This window comes from Saccopteryx leptura, chromosome 10, assembly GCF_036850995.1.
Source record: "Saccopteryx leptura isolate mSacLep1 chromosome 10, mSacLep1_pri_phased_curated, whole genome shotgun sequence".
NCBI classification, from domain to species: domain Eukaryota; kingdom Metazoa; phylum Chordata; class Mammalia; order Chiroptera; family Emballonuridae; genus Saccopteryx; species Saccopteryx leptura.
In genome coordinates, this window is record NC_089512.1 from 12,507,483 (window position 1) to 12,523,127 (window position 15,645).

General features: G+C 42.7%; 1 protein-coding gene across 5 annotated transcripts in view; it reads right to left on the minus strand.

Annotated features, from left to right (window-relative positions):
* Nucleotides 1-14,043, minus strand: part of CTNNB1 (catenin beta 1) — a 37,250-nt gene extending 23,207 nt beyond the window's left edge. For 3 of the 5 annotated variants that reach the window (XM_066350314.1, XM_066350312.1, XM_066350311.1), the window contains exon 1: nt 13,860-14,043. The gene's annotated coding sequence lies outside the window, so the exon portion shown is untranslated. Of the gene's footprint in view, nt 1-1,280; nt 1,376-2,354; nt 2,402-13,859 lie in introns of all 5 variants that reach the window. The other 2 variants (XM_066350316.1, XM_066350315.1) reach the window with 2 other exon arrangements.
* Nucleotides 14,044-15,645: the final 1,602 nt, after the last annotated feature.

Consider the following 15,645-nt stretch of genomic DNA (forward strand, 5'->3'; position numbering starts at 1 on the left):
CTTTTGTCATGAGATAGTATCCTTCCTCTGATATTTTATCAGACCTTAAAAAATGTAAAAACCCTTCTTAATTCTCAGGCCACACAAAAACAGGTAGCAAACAGTAGTTGGCCTACCCCTCATTTGTTTATTACATACTGTTAACTGAGAACAAATTAAAGGCAAGTTAATTTACATTTCAAATAAGTATATTAAACCTAAATGTGAAGACTGGTAACAGAAAGGGTTTGTAAGTGGGTTGATAGGTTACTAAGGTCAAGCATTTTCTTCTATAATATCTTCAAAAACAGCTTTGTGGAAAAACAAAATGGAAACAAATGGCACATAAAAGCCACATCAGACTATGTGTTTGGGGGAAAAGGCCAGATCATTAAATCAGGACCATGCTAATAAATCAGGACCATGCTAAACCAGAATCTGGCCTCAATACAGCAGTCCCTCTTGAACCACGAAGGTACGGTCCAAGACCCCCCAGCGAGTACCTGAAACCACGGGGAGTGTTGAGCCCTAACCCACTGCCTCAGCTCTGCGGGGAACATGGCAGCCTCTCCAGGAATGTTTCTATTTCTCAGTCCAAACCCACTGGTGGCTTGTTGTCATTCATTTCAGGGGATCCCTTGCTGAGGTTTTCTTCGTATAGGCTCAATGCTTTCTGGCCCAGTGAGGTGCCATCAATTGGAACATTTTCTGTTCATGTATTCCACCTGCAAATGTTAATTAGGCACTTATCACTCACTATGGCTCTAACTTTTGCAGTTTGAGATGCAGCAAGACCAACACAAAGTTCTTTTTCCTTCTTCACAATTTCATACATATAAGATCTGTTCCTACCATCAATCTTAGCAACCTCAGCATACAATTTTTTTTCTTATTACCATTCACGTTTTTACACTTAAAGGAAGCACTTTCTGGCTTCTCTCTGACATGTCCAAATCATATCACTACTCTTGCTCTTTGAGGCTATCATTAAGTAAGTTACTTGAGCACAAGGACTGCAATACTGTGACAGTCGATCTGATAATTAGGATGGCTACTAAGTTACTAAAAATCAGGTACAGTATACAGAGTGGACACACTGGGCAAAGGGATGGTTTTCCCTCTCAGGCAGCACGGAACAGGACAATGCAAGATTATATCGCACTACTTCATAAGGGTGCATAATTTAAAACTTAATTAATTTCTTATTTCTGGAATTTACCATATCTCTGGACCATGGTTGACTGCAAGTAATAGACTGAAAAAAAAACAAAATTGCAGACAAGGGAGACTATATCACATGCCTTTGAAACTCTTTCCTTTCTGTAAAGATTTCCAAGCTTGCTTGAAGAACCCCTTAAACTGGCAACCAGATCCTTCCAATGTGTCTAACCTAAAACTTTTAAAAAATACATATGATTAGGCTCCATCCCCATGGTATTATATCAGTAGGGTGGGGGATAGGACCCTGGCATCATAGTTTTTTTTTAAAGTGTCATACATGTTGCTGACACAGGTACCCCCAGCAAAGCTGTAGACAAACCATACGATCCACTCTATATACAACATTAGTTAGTAAGCTGAGTTAAAAAAAAAAAAAGGCAAAACAAACCTGGCTCCACAGGGTAACCCCAGGACCAGCTCTTTGAGAAGCATGTATTCATTAAGACAACACAGAGTCTTAGTTAATCTTAACAACCTCTGGCCCCCCACATATATCTACTTTATGTTACTCTCACAAAGAGAAGTACATGTTGCTATCTTTGACAGCTTTACAATAGTGATGTCTCATAATTATGAGGGTCTCTTATATTTAGGAAGAATAACAATATTACAGAAAGTAGAGTGAGCTGCCTATGAAGCACTTATATATTTTCAAAATGTGACTGCTTTCGTTATCTCAAAACAAAGAACTTCAAAGAACAGCTCTGAGTCTCTTTTCTATTATGAGTTCAAAAACAAACCAATAAATGAGTCATAACCTGGAGCTATATATGAATGACCACTATGATGGTATTATGTTGTTCTCTCAATTTACCAAATCCTAACATTAATCAAGAGATTTTCTGTCCCACAAAAAACTTTCCCACGACGCCTTCACTTACTCAGTAGTTTCAGGATGCAGCAATTCCCAGAGAGTAAGTGCAACGTATGTGCAGATTTTATTCATTTATTACAGATTTTTATGCAGCTGCCACATGCCAGGATGTGTAATGGATTCTGGGTATACAGTGGTGACTAAAACAGACACGGTCCTTGTATTCTTGGTAAGAAGAGAGACAACTGAATAAACAGTTACAGAGAGTGATAAGTATTGTAACTCAGGAGCAAGTGGGAGAAGGGGGTGGGATGACACAAGAACAAGAGGAAGGTCTTACTTAGAGTGGCCACCGGCTTCCTGAGGTTGTAACCTTCAAGCTGAGACCTGAAGAAGGATACAAAAGAACCAGTATGTGGTGAGCAGAGCAGGAACATTCCAGAAACAAGAAATAACATGCACAAAAGCCCAGAGTCATGAAGGAACTGATCATCTTTTAACAACTAACCCTTGAGAGCGAGCGATTCCATTCCAGTGGGAAAGGGTGAGTGCAGTGAAATGAGGTTGAGAACAGCTGGATCATGTAGGGCTCTCGAGACCTCTGTAAGGAATGCTCTTTTTTATTCTAAGTGACACTGGGAAGTCCATGAAAGGTTCTAAGCAGGTGAATCACAAGATCCCACTTGAGTTTTTAAAAGCTGTTTTTAGCTATGTTGGAAAAAAAAGGGGGACGAAAAAGAACACAGTGACCATGTCCATAGGGTATCCATTTCAAGCTGTAAAGGGAACAGAGAAATAAATGGGGCAACAGCTGGAGGGTAACAATATTGAGCACCTAGATTTTCAGACATTGTTCTGGATTCCAGGGACACGTCATCAGGACATGTCCCTGAGAGGGCAGGCAAGTAAACAAATACTGCTTCCAAGTATGATTAAGTGCCACAAACCAAATAAAATCATAGTATGATAGAGCAAATGGGTGCGCAGGGAAGACTTCAGTGTGGAAATCATGTGTGACATGCGCATACATGACAGAAAGGAGCCACTGGAATATATCTGTATGCTGTAGGGAATGACCCACACTGAGGTGATAAGATGTCATTCACTCAACATGTATTCCACTTTATTTACTGGAAAGAAAGCAGAGAAGAGGCACAAATCTGTCCTCCTTGAATTCACATTCTAGAAGGCTAAGAGAGAAAATGAAAAAGGTAAGCTCTTGGGTTAAGGAAAAACATGAAGCAAGGGAGACAGGAAGTTGGAAAGGCCTTCGGTTTTAGGTAGGATGGCAAAAAGAAGCCCGCAGAGGTGAGGAGCGAGCCACGCGATGTCTGAGCGTGTGGGCCAGCTGGAGGGAAACCAAGCTGGCGCGGGCAGAGGGGTCGGAGGAGAAGACAGCAGGGAGCAGACAGTGGTCGGCACACACAGGCGTCTGTGCTGTTACTGTTAGACGGCAAGGCTCTAGACATTTCCGAACAGAACTTACATGACCCATTGTTTTAGAAGGACTGCTCTGGCTACAGCAATAATACGTTTTAGGGGAACAAAGGTGTGAGCCAGAGAAACCTGTTAGAAGGTTTTTGCAGTCACCTTGGCAAAAAATTAAGATAGCATGGTTATGGTTAGAACTTTTTAGATTTCAAATAACATTTTAAAAGAAGAGTAGGCACAATGTATATAGATGAGGTCTGGATATAGGGTGTGAGAGAGGCGTGTCAAGAATGGCAAGTTTTAGGTTTGAGTAACTGAAAACAGAATCTCGTTAGTCCCAGTCTCTTAGGAAAGATAAAGCAGCAGCTTTCGGGTAAACTGGGAGTTCAGTTTTTGATATGTTTAGTTTGAAGTGCTTCTTAGATATCCAAAATGTTGGGGGGAAAAATGTTGGATATTAGGATCTCTTGTCCAGGGGAGAAACCCAGGCTATGAACTGGGAAACCATCAGCGTGCAGACTGAGTACTATTTAAAGCCAGGAGACTAAAGAGTATTTAGACAATGAAAAAGGAGAGGTCCAAGGACGACACTCTGAGCCACCTCAACAAAGAGGTCAGAGAGATGACAGCAAAGGAGGCTGGGGAAGAAATGCCAGAGAGGCAGGAAGAAAACCCACTAGCAGACATGGTGGCCTAGAAGCCAAGTGAAAAAGTGTTTCAAGCAACTGTCAAACGCTGTAACAGGTTAAGTGAGAGAACAACTAGAAATTTATAACGTGGTTACTGATAGGGGCTCAAGGAACAGGGAGAGAGTGCACAACAGGCAACTGTTCTAAGGAGTTTTGCTGTAAAGAGAGCAGAGGGGGGTATGTGGGTGAAGGGGAGATGGGAAAGGAAGGAGAGATTCTTTTTTAATGGGATAAATGGCATCATTTGTGTGCTCATAGAAAAAAAACTTGTAGAGAAGGAAAACCCAACGAAGCAAGAGAAGGGAGAATAGAGTAATATTGAGAGCAAGAGGGAAGGTGATCCAGTGTGCCAGTGAACAGGGTGTCCTTATCTTAGAACACATTTCCTCCCTAGTGACAGAAGAGAAGGGAAAGGACACAGTCACAGACATAGGCGCGTGCAAGAATTCTTCCAATTATTCAGTATGCTTAGTGAAAATAGAAAGCACTGGCATTAGACAAGAGGGAAAATGAGGCAGGGGGTGTTGGAAGGTTTGAGGAGAGAAGAAAAAGTATAGTTATAAAGGAGAGCCAACAAAATCCCCAGGCCCATTGGAGGGACAGGCTGTTTAGAGTGTATATAAAGAGATTATGATTCAATGTGCAATATCAGCTGAGTAGAAGTGAGGGTGAGGGATACTGAAAGGCTTAGAAGGATAGATATCTACATCTATCCACTGTAGATCCCAGTGGATCTGATAGGCTGTTGGAATTGAAATATTTACTGAAAGAATACGAGAGCAGGGCACTTGAAATGCGAGTGGGAAGCAGAGTTATTGGTAAAAGGCAAGGTATTCTAGGATATGACAATGGGAATGTGTGGTTCAAGAGTAAATAAAAAGTAAGATGACTAGAGGAGAAGAACTCAAGAAATTAAGAGGCCAAGATGTTGGAAGCATCCTATATCAATGTTATTCAAAGTGCCAGACCATAACCACCAAATAGCTTGTGTCACATTATAAATTGACATAATGACTGACATACTAACTTTAGCTTCCTTCATCAAAAAAAGTCTTGCTACCCCGCCAAAAATAAGTAAATAAATAAATCCGATGAACTAAACAGTGAACTTAGTGACACAGGTGTTTTAAATTCTGGCACAAATTGCTTATAGCAATTCATACTGGTAACAACCAGTTCAAATGATACTTTGAGTGGTATGGCTCTACACGGACATTGATGTCACCAAGAACTAAGAATTATGACAGCAATAAAGAAGACAGTGAAGCTAGGAGCTATTAAGTGTTCAAGAAAGGAGGGGAATGGCCCAGGGAAGTTGGTCTCAGACTGAAATACTGAAGGGAGAGTTGGTGGAATAACTTGATGGTGTGAGAGTCAAAGCTTGAAATTCTGGAAAGAATGGTAAAGAAGTGACAGTGAAAAACAAAGAAGACACGCTACCTCTTGGTCCTGCAGAAAAAGATGTACGAGAAGGGAAAACCTTTACCACTTGAGAGCTGCAAGGCAACCAGCATGATTAGGACAGCGGTCAGGTTATAGGTGCAGCAAGTAAGAGAGAACATTCCCAGAATAGATTTGAGAGTAAGAGGGATCTGCTGACAACTATGAGTTCTACAACAAATGGATTCCAGGAGATGATAAAAGGTGGGAAACAGAGACCAAAAAAAGCAATAGAGATTAACATCTGCAGGGTAAGGAAAATGCAGAAGAACAAGGCAGAAAGTCCTTAAAAACACATGCACCAGGACTGGCCTCTGAGCAGAATATAATACTTCCTCCATTTTTAAGGTAGTCCTCAATGCAGACTGAGGATAAGAAACTCAGTTACTGCTTAGCTTCTGATCGGGGGAAGGGGACTAGTATGAGGAGCAAAGAGAATGTTCAAGTCTCTCTTAGAGCTTTCTAGAGAAATTTAGTGTGACCTGGGTATAATGTCAACAGGAGAAACCAGAGGCCCTTTAGTATGCTGTCAGGATGCTCTTCAAGCATGATTAATAAGCATTCTTACAAAAGAAGATCCAACTTGACTATTTCCCAGCTTCCACTAATCAGCAATACCATTTTAACTATCATTACTTTATGTCACGAGTGACCCCTGGTCTTCTGGCATTCCAGACTTGTAACCCCTTAACCTTTTTAGCCTGTTAGTTCTCATTTTGTGGGGAACAGAATGGCTGAAACTAATTCAGGATCCAGGAAAAATAACAGCAGAAGTAAGGCAAGAAACAGTGACCTACAGAGGACAAGGACCCGATAAAACAGTTGGACTTAAAAGTTAGACAAATTTTAAAATTAAGCAAAATGCCAGAAAACAAGCTAAATTTATGAGTCTATCTATAGGGTGCACAGTTTCCTACATAACATTTCCTATATAACATTGTCTACTTTCATATCTAAATGAAGTATTAGGTATAAATAATTGTTGACATTGCTACATTCTTGCAGTAACTCAAAGGAATTCAAGTGTTGCACAGTTAGCACTTTCTATGTGGGAACGGAACTCTACTTGGAAACCTCCAGTTAGTTGGGATTGAAAAATATTTCCAAAAAACCTTTATTCTTCCCTTATACATGTGGCATTCATCTAAAACATAGAAAACTTCAAAGACAGACTCACTCCATTCTCCCCAAACCACTTAATTATACTTAAAGGGGGAGGGAGGCAGTTTATAACCACTACCCCTTTGAGCAGTAAATTACTACAATCATTTAGATCATCTTCAAATTGCATTCCCAAGAAATTCTGCAGCAAATCTAATTTCTCTCATTTTATATGGATAATGAACAATAAAGTGTGTGTATACACGTACATCTTTATCACAATTATTTCAGCTATCATAAACCCTATTAATAGTTTATTAAACTAACCCGTCAGCTTTTGCACATCTTTGACTTCCCATTCAGATGAGCTATCAGCATTTAAGATAAGATTTATTCATTCTAGATATGGTTTGTCTGCCATGAGGACTGATAAATTTGAAAGAACTTAAACAGGTTCCTCCCACCCCAAACTTTTAAAACCAAATTGCTTAACATACCTGTTACACATCAGTTAAATAGAAAATTTCAGTCCAGCAACATGTAAATTATGAAATCAGCAGTAAAACCATGGGAATATTAATGAAGAAATTAAGACATGAAAAGAAATAGGGGAGCAACGGGGACGTGCTATGAAGCAGTTTCACCCCAGCATCATCCAGCTGTTCACACTTCTCAAACTATTACGGGGGAGGGGCGAGTCGTTTCAACAAGTTCAAAAGAACAAGTTCAGAGGCAGGAAATTTCTGGAATATTACAAGAGAAACTACATGGGCTCTGTAAAGTTACATGGGGATTGTATGACAGGTGAAGAGGTGAGCGTCTTTGGGATGTTTTGTAAAATCTACTCACTGGTTTTGCTTGCACCCTACAACTGCAGCCTGCAGCACTGTTTTCAGATGATGCTTTTTAAAACCAATGTTGGCCTATGGTGTGCATTTCCAGTACAGACATAGTCTCCCATTTAAACATGTAATCTGAAGACTAAACACCCAACTTTTCAAACTCTGGAAATAAAAAACTGCCCTAGCAGCAAAAAATTAAGCAAAAACCTATATATTTAATTGCATAAATTTAACCTGACCAAATACCAGTTTGTGGCTAACTTAAGTAAAACTTACATTTAATAACTTTTAATTATTTAAACTTTGCTTTTAAATTTTGGATTTAGTCTGATAATGGGTTGTTTTGAAATGCAGATTTAGGCTGAAAACCAGAACATGATTTAAAAACTAAAGACGTCAATAAAATTTCAGGCAGACATGACTGTGTATACACAGCATTTTAAGTGTCTTCACAGATTAAGTTTGAGACTACTTTTTAAAAAAATACACTTTAAAAAGACTATACTTAAGATGATCAAATAATGAACAAGTTGTTATTTCTCCTCCTTTTTCTTAACCCAAATCATCTTAATTCCTAAACTTGAAAGTTCAGTTTCCCAGTTTTCACAAACAAGTTAATAACATGAACCTGCTTGTAAATTCCTAATCTATAATCAATACATGTACAGCATTTTCCAAATGCCTGAGCATGACCCTAATATTAAAAAATGCTGCCGAAAAAGAACAATCCCAAAATCTCAGAAGCTTAAAACATTTGGTCTTGTAACATTTTATTTATATTAAATTTATTGAGGTGACACTGGTTAATAAAATTATTTAGGTTTCAAAACAACCTTATTTTTTAAATTACAGAAACCCACAGCATTGTATTATTCTGTCATTTATTAGAAACATCATCATAAAAAAAATGTACCATTACAACTACTGTAGGTGTTACAAACTGGCAGTATCCTGCCAATAGGTGTGTTTAATCTGTGCTGGATAGTATCTTAAAACATGAATTTCATTCACCAACATGTGCAAATCAAGCAATGCACACTAATGTGGATTTCCTGCTTTCTCAGGAAAAAACAAACAAACAAACAGTGAACTGTAGCAACATGAACTGTATTTCCATACAATGGCTGGGAGCTGCCAATGGTTGGCTACTTAGATGGGACATAAGCTCTCTCTAATTTGTAGTAGCAGAGTCCCAGTTACCCCATACCTGCCTGACCCTGGAGACACTGAGGAGCCATTCCCGCTGCAATTTAACATCAGTGTTAGATGGTTTGTGAAAGCAATCTTACCTTATTCCTTAACTTGAACGTCAAACTGTTGTATGCTATATTAACGAAGCTATTTCAAAAAAAAAAAGAGTAAGTCCCTAATAGGTCGAATGTTTTCAATAAGCTTTATGTAGATATATGGAATATATATTTTTCTTTTTTGTGTGTGTATTTTTCTTAAATGAGAAGTGGGGAGGTAGAGAGACTCCCGCATGCGCCGGACTAGGATCCACCCAGCAAGCCCTCCAGGGGGCAATGCTCTGCCCATCTGCAGCTGTTGCTCCACTGCAACCAGTCATTTTAGTAGTTTCAGTGCCGGGGGCCAACTTGCTCCAGTGGAGCCCTGGTTGCAGGAGTAAAAGAGAGAGAGAGAAAGGAGAGAGGGAAGGGTGGAGAAGCAGATGGGTGCTTCTCCTGTGTGCCTTGGCGGGGAACTGAACCAAAGACATCCACACGCCAGGCTGATGCTCTATCCCTGAGCCAACCAGCCCAGGCTTATGTACATAATTTTTAAAAGAATTTTCAAATATTTCCTCATATCTCATAAAAACCGTGGAAAATTAAAACAGAAGCTATTTGACTTAGAGACAGTAAATGCATCAACTTGGTCATTATTCACATATGATCCCTTTTGAAGGAACACAGTCCATTCTGAAATAACCATTTACATAAAAACTGCAACATTCTCACCTTCTTGTTAAAAAAATATACATGTCTTAGTCAAAGATCAGAATCAATGTTTTCACAAAATTATATTAAATTCCAAGAGCAAAAAAGTATAGCAGTAATACTGTAATTTTCCCTCCCTGTCAATTTTTAAATTTCATTCAACCACCCATTATGACAAAGCAAAAAGAATTTCCATAAAATGACCATCTGACTTCCAAAAGCAAATTCAGAATAGGGTTAATTCCTGTTACTAATCAAAATCTGATTTGAAATAACTATTTTCAAAAAAATAATGCTAATAGAAATAACAAAAGCTTTAACATAGAGCATGGATAAAGATTTTCACTGAAAACTTTAAAAGGCAAAATACTGGTCTTGTGCTCATAGCCCACACCTCTATACAAACGAGACCTTAGGGCATTTTCTTCTAGAGTTCACACAGACTCAACTAGCTGTTTTCATCTACAGTCTAACAGACATACTCTTCAGCAATATAAACGAGCTGAACACTTACTCATGTTTTACTGCGTAACTGATTTTAGACAAATTGGTAATTCCCTTCTTCATTAACTTTTTCTGAGAATTATAGTTTCCATAACTCATCAATATGGCTAAATATTAAAATCTTTTATACCCAAATTATTATATTGAATTTTTTGGTTTGGCATGTGGTACATTTAAGCAGAATTGCCTAGTGACAAATAAAAATGCAATCCCTAATTTTACTTTGACCTTTCCCCTGCAAATATTAGTTGAGATGATTTTACTCAAGCCAATTTAATTAGCAGTATTGATATGAATAAATTATCCTAGAATTCAAAAAGGTTTTTTACTGATGCTTTCTCATCAGAACAACTCATAAATATATTCCACACAAACTTACTAGGGGGAAAAATCACAAGCATTACATTATATCCACTGGAGGGCACTCAACATGACCAAAGCAGGCAATAAAAACATGCCCTAACTACTCTGCTGCCATCAAGTTTGAGGGCGAGTTAGGCAGTAGGGAAATGTCTCTTAAAAGAAAAAACAGCCACAATTTAAAAATCCAAAAAAGTAACTAAACTCTAAGAAAGGGTTTCTAATGTGACTCTCTTTTAAGCGCTGCTTTTCCCTTTGGGAGAAAGCAGATCATGTATGTACACACACACTTCAAGGTTAGCAGGGTTCCGGCTGGGGCCTCAACAGCCGGATAGAAGTTTCAAACTAAGTCAAGCTCAGTCTTGCATGAAACACAAAAGTAGCATTCTTAAGTTAACAAAGGAAATAAAGAAATTTCTCCTGAGTTTAAATGGTGAAAAACTATGGGTTTAACTCCTACTCATTTTCAATTCACAAAAATCACTATTTTCCTTTTGTGGAAACTAAATATGTATTTATTTTAACCCACTAGCTTAGCTATTTATCACACTCATAATTAGAACAGTATATAAACAATGATCTGTTAAAGAATGAGAACTGATTCTGCAAATCACAATCCTCCCCATGAGGGTAACCAGACGCAATAGCTACATGCCCTGGACTAAGCAGCAGCCCATAGTCTGTGTTTACTATTTACTTTTATGGTATAAAAATGTTTTTAGTCAAGATGTTTCAACAAAAAATACTGTATTCCCAATAATAAGGATACCAAAAACAAACTAGATTAATACACCCAATGTTTTTAAAAAGTGTCCCAAGTCAACATGTAGCACTACAAAAGAGTTGCCAATACTTAGTAGAAGTTTACTCTGCTCTAAAAGCATCCATCCTTTTTGCCCTAGTAAGCATGCTTACAACCACTCTCAAAGTACAACAATAAAATTTACCCCCTACTCATCTATAATTATTATCAGCAATTACTAAAAAGAAACAAATTCATGTTATGACTGGACAGCTGTATTATTTCTTTACAATAACACAAAAGTTTCAATTGGCTGAGCATACTTAAATAGTCCATTTCTGGTATTTTACTATATTTTCACTGCTATTTGTATCTTATAAAAGAGTCATAGTCAGACTTTTGAATTTCCCATGCCTCTAGTTTTAACAATACCTACACTCCTCCTCCCACCCCTCCCAACAACAAAAAAGATAACTGCATATAGTCTTCTAATTACCACATTTCAAAGTACCTTGAGAAATCTGCTGGGGGGGGAGGCTACCAATGAAAAAGAACGTCATTTACAGACAGTTTTTATTCCAATCATCACTAGTTAACAGTAGGAAGCTCAATACCAGTTCAAAATTTAATATTGGAATATACATTTTTCTACATAATAATCTTGGTAAAGGAAGTAATCAGATAATAAATTCAAAAGAGAAAACTTTTGAATGCTTCTTGACACATGAACACTGTTAAAAGCTTCATTTTTTTTTTATTCACCTTATTTTTAAAAACTTAGTTTTTCATGAAAGCTATTAAAAGTGACTGTTCTGGCCTCTGGAAGAATCTCAGGTCTGGGCTGCTACAAGGGCTCTAAATTACATGCTACACTAAACTTCCTTGTGCAGTTTTGCATTTTCCCCTCAAGGACTTCAGACTTGAACAGGCTCAGAATTCCTTTAATCCTATAGAATAGTCTTCTGCAAGTTTTTCAAGTTACTTTTACAATCACTTTAGGGCCTCGTCCTTGTAAGTGGCCTTCAAAACAAAGACTAGGTCAAAGTAATGAATATTGGGCGCAAATTAATCAAATTTCGTGAAAGAGTATTATCAAGTAAACCTTAATGGTACTTTTTAAAAATCCAGACTTCGTGGGTTTAAATGTAAAAGTAAAATAAATGTAGCAGCAGCCTTTGCTCAGACTGAAAAATAAAAGCCTCCAAAGTGTGGCACTAATTTAAGCAGATAACTAAACAGCAGCATTATGCAAATAACATTTCAAGCTATGCCTAACATTTGCTACAATGAAGACTAGTTAACATAGAGACACCTGAAGGTACTGAATGTTAGTCACTAAGTGACAATAATGAAACAGCTTTCTAAATTCCAGACAAAATACTTAATAACTTAGCGAGCCGAAAAACACTAGCCTAGACTTTATCAAAGGAGAGCCGTCTCGTCAAGTTGATGTCTAGTCTAAGCCACCACTATTCATGACACAAAGCTCTCATTTCACTAAAACCACTCCTCGATTTCCTTTCGCCGACCTCTGCATACCAGCAGGCCGGTCTCTCTCCATTCACCACTCACAAAGTCGGGGGTGGGGTGGGGGGTGAGACCACAGATGTCTGGAAGATACAAAGTATTGAGACAATGCTCTCTCCAAACGGGAACAGAAGACGGAGAAAACAACGACATCCAACTGCCAAAGCTTTCAAGTTGAGCGGATTCAGAGACGGGCTATGAGAACTTAACTTCGAAAGTCTCGGTTCAAAGTCCTCTCTCCCCAGACAAAACACTGGAAGAAGTTGCAGTGCTTGAATTTCACTTGGACCACGGCGTGGCGAGGGGAAAAATTCACTCCGCTGAAAAGCCAATTTGCTCTAAAATCAAGTTTAGCTGCCATAAAAGTATGTGAGTAATTTCCATGCACAAAATTCCCGAAGCGGTCGGAGGCTGAGCCCCGTGGTTCACTCGGTAAGAACACAGCGCGCCAGCCGCCCCCGCCCGTATTCCGGCCGGGGTCTCGCACCCAGCGCCACCGACCCGGAGGACCCCGGGGACAGGCACGCCGCTTTCGCTCACCTGCAGGCACCAGGCGGTCCGGGTGCCCAGACGGGGACTCGATCTGTGCAAACCCTACTGACGCATCGCCCCGTCTGCGCTCCCAGTTAGGCTCCTCTAAGGCTTAAAGTTGCTTCGATATAAATAAGCGCCAGTGCCAAACTCACACAGGCAGGGCATTAAAGAAAAATACTAACAATTCTTTCCAGAACTCATCCTTAATAGCGACACGGGGAATCGGGAGAGCAAGTCCACCGGCCCCATCCCCGCGGCAGACGGGACCCAGGGGGGCGTCCCGGGCCCAGCGGCCGTCCCCCCAACTCCCCGCTGGGAAGGCGGAGACCCCGGCCCCACCCCGCCCCCAACTCCGGCCCCGGCGCATCCCGAGGCGCACGGTCCCTCCCCCGAGCCCGGCCGCGGACGGAACCCGCGGCGCCCCCCCGCAGCCCCCCGCGCGCCGGCCCGGCTCCCGGACGCGCCCTCGCGCGGCGCCCCCTCCCCGCCGCCGGCGCCCCCAGGGCCCCCGCGGGGCAGCGCGGCCGGAACCCGGGCCCGGCCGCCGCCCTCCGCCCCCCGCCCCGGCGCGGCCCCTCCCCGGCGCCCCCAGCCTGCTCCCCACTCCGGGCCTCCGGGCTGCGCCGCGCCGGGCCCGGCTCTCAGCCACCGCCGGGACCGCGCGCCCGCGACGAAGTTTGGCTCCGAAGAGGGAGCGGGAGCAGCCCCGGAAGGGTAAGGGAAGGAGCGCCCAAGCACCTCAGGGGAACAGGCTCCTCCCGCCGCGGGAGTCCGACCGTCCTCGGCCTGCGGTGGCGGCTCGGCGGGGACTGGGGCAGCTCCGCCGACGTTCCTCCGTCTCCGCCTCCCCTCGCCCTGCGCTCCCGGAGCCGGTCTAACGCGGCTGCCACAGACCGAGAGGCTTAAAATGGCGCCGCACAAGGACCTCTTATAAGTCGCGCAGAAGCCGCTGTATCCTGCCGCCGCCGGCGCAGCGCGGAGCGTTCCGCCGCGCGAGGACAAGGGGCGGGGCGCGGGCGGCCGCGGAAAGTAGTCCCCACGCCGCGGAGCCGGCCGCTGCCGTCCCAACGCCCCGGGCCCGGGCGGGGTGGCCGCGCACTCCCCGGACCCGCGCTCCTCTCCGCGGAGCTCCACGGCGGCTCCGCCGTGCGGGACCCGAGGGCGGCTCGCGAGGGCGCAGAGGGATCCCGGGAAGGGGGCCGGGGTAGGGGAGGGAGAGGTGGCACCTGGATCCTCCACTGTCCCGAACCCGGCGCCCCCATCCTGCGCGTGCCCCGAACCGTGAGAGCGCACGCCGGGCTTGCTGCGCGCTTTCCGCCTCCGGGGGAAGCGGCCTCTCGGCCCCGGTCCTCGGCAGCCGCGCGGGGAAGCCGACACGAGTCCTGGGGGGGGGGGGGGGTGCGGAAATTGGGGGCCCGAGCGGCGGAGTCGCGGGCGCTGAGGTCGCGGCCCGCCCGGCTCCTGGCGCTGCCGGGTGCTGCCGCTGCCCCGCTGTCGGTCGGGGGACTCCGGCGGGGTAGTGCTTCCGCCGTCGCTGCGGCTGGGCCAACACTTCCCCGCAGGACACGGCTCCCAGCCGCGGCGCACAGGACCCAAAGCCCCCCACTGTCCGGATCGTGGGTCCTGCATCCCAGCAGGATGCTCAGCCCGAATCTGGAAGTGAACTACCGGGCGGAGCCGCTGCTCTCCCCACTCCCGAAGGCTGTGAACTCGCATTAGAATGGGCGCTTCGCCCGCAATTCAACAAGTCCTTAGGAATACCTACTGTGAATAAATGAGTGGTGGAAATGGATTCGCTCTAGAGCTCTGTCAATTAGATTAATTCTTGTAGATTCCATTTTTATCTAGTTCCACTATCCTAAGAATAAACAGGATTTTTTTTTCGTGTGTGTGTGTGTGGGGGGGGGTCCTTTGGAGGAGGTGCGTTTCTATGATACTACTTTTTTGAGAAATCTAGGTATGTTATAGAAGGAGCTATCGATTAGAAAGCTTCTAAATTTTTAAAAACTAATTTTCTGTTCTTCAAAAACATTTTCTAATTTGTCTTAATAGGCTGAAGTTGATCTTCATTTCCCTTGGAAAAGTCTCCATTGTAACCCAGCGAGATTGGCATTTGGCAAAGCTGAAACCATTATTGATTCACTTTCTCTCGTCTGTTGTTTTATGCTTGTTCTTTCTCCAAAACAATGGAGGGAGTACAAAAAGCAACAGTGAAAGTTATCTTGAGGCTTTTATCCCTGTAATTAATGCATGCAAACAATAGGTCTTTATACATAGGGACAGGCAGGAAATCTACTCATTCATTCACGGAGTAGGATATGTAGTTTTAGGCACAGCTAATGCTTCAGGACCAGCATGTTCTTTAAATAATGCTTTTCCTCTGTCTTAAAGATATTCTGCTATATACACTGGCAACGTCAACTGCTGCATATCACCGTAGCACATGTGAGCCCCTGCAATGGAAAAGAGTCCACACACTAAGGTGATGTTCAGTGAGATCCATTGTCTAGAGTGGCTTTCGCAT